This window comes from Gigantopelta aegis, chromosome 11 (assembly GCF_016097555.1).
Source record: "Gigantopelta aegis isolate Gae_Host chromosome 11, Gae_host_genome, whole genome shotgun sequence".
Taxonomy (NCBI): Eukaryota; Metazoa; Mollusca; class Gastropoda; order Neomphalida; family Peltospiridae; genus Gigantopelta; species Gigantopelta aegis.
The window spans coordinates 4210605-4211620 of record NC_054709.1 but is presented as its reverse complement, the minus strand read 5'-3'; the positions used below and the strand labels follow the sequence as shown (position 1 = coordinate 4211620).

Below are 1016 nucleotides of genomic sequence, written 5' to 3'. Positions count from 1 at the left end.
AAAACAAAATATATAACGTGTCTATTAATTTATAAATCAGTTACATGACTATTTCTTAATTGCTATTGGATATTATAAATTATTATGGTATTTTTATCTATTATAATACTTTTCAAAGTTTACCGTAACACAGTTTCTTATTTGTTATTAATATGTTATGCATTTTGCGCATCAGTAGGGTAGATTTCGTAAAAGTAATGGTATTTGAATAGGATATACATATATTGTTTATTGACAACCAAAGTTATAACATGAAAGTTATTATAAACCATCATTATATTATTTCTATACATTTTTATTCATGTTATTCATGATTTTCCTTGTTATTCAAGACATATTGTATTCATGTTATAAACAGTATATGCTCCTCCGTAAACGTTTGAAATGCAATTTCCTCATTGTACAAGTAACATACATCTCTGCCTTAAGATTTACTACCACTAATTGTTTTGATTCAGTTGGTGTGTGAGGGTTTGGGGGTGAGGGTGGGGGCAGAGCCGGATTTAGACCTTGGGTGGTCCGGGGCAGGGGCCCGGGGCACTTCAGGTTCGGGGGCCCTTCAACATAGAAATTAAATTATATGACAAATAAAAAAAATGAACTAATTTTATAATTATTGCATTTGTTTATAAAGGAAGTCATTAGTCTGGGGGGCCCCTCTGGCATCGTGCCTGTATTCATATTAGTTGTTATAAACCATCATTATATTTGGATTTCACACATTTCCTTACGTCCATCAAAATTCCAGTTACAACTGTTTTCTCATTTTGTTTGTGTTTATGTTACAGTAATATTCAGCCTTCCATTGACTGTCTCAGCAACACGTATTCTTCCTGTGTCAGATCTGACAAAGACATCATAGATTTGCTTGTTCAGCTACACAATACACGACATGTAGTGAGTATTGTAAACTATGTTTAATTTAAAGAGACATACCCTAATTTCAACCCGTGAAAATTAACACTAAGTTTAGTTAATCTACAAACCTGTAACACATTTGGATAAAGTTACAACTG

General features: G+C 32.4%; 1 protein-coding gene across 1 annotated transcript in view; it reads left to right on the top strand.

The window, feature by feature from the left end:
* Window positions 1-779: 779 nt before the first annotated feature.
* LOC121385269 (sushi, von Willebrand factor type A, EGF and pentraxin domain-containing protein 1-like) overlaps window positions 780-1016 on the top strand; it is an 8022-nt gene continuing 7785 nt past the window's right edge. Inside the window, exon 1 of the mRNA XM_041515874.1 lies at window positions 780-897. The gene's annotated coding sequence lies outside the window, so the exon portion shown is untranslated. The remainder of the gene's footprint in view (window positions 898-1016) is intronic.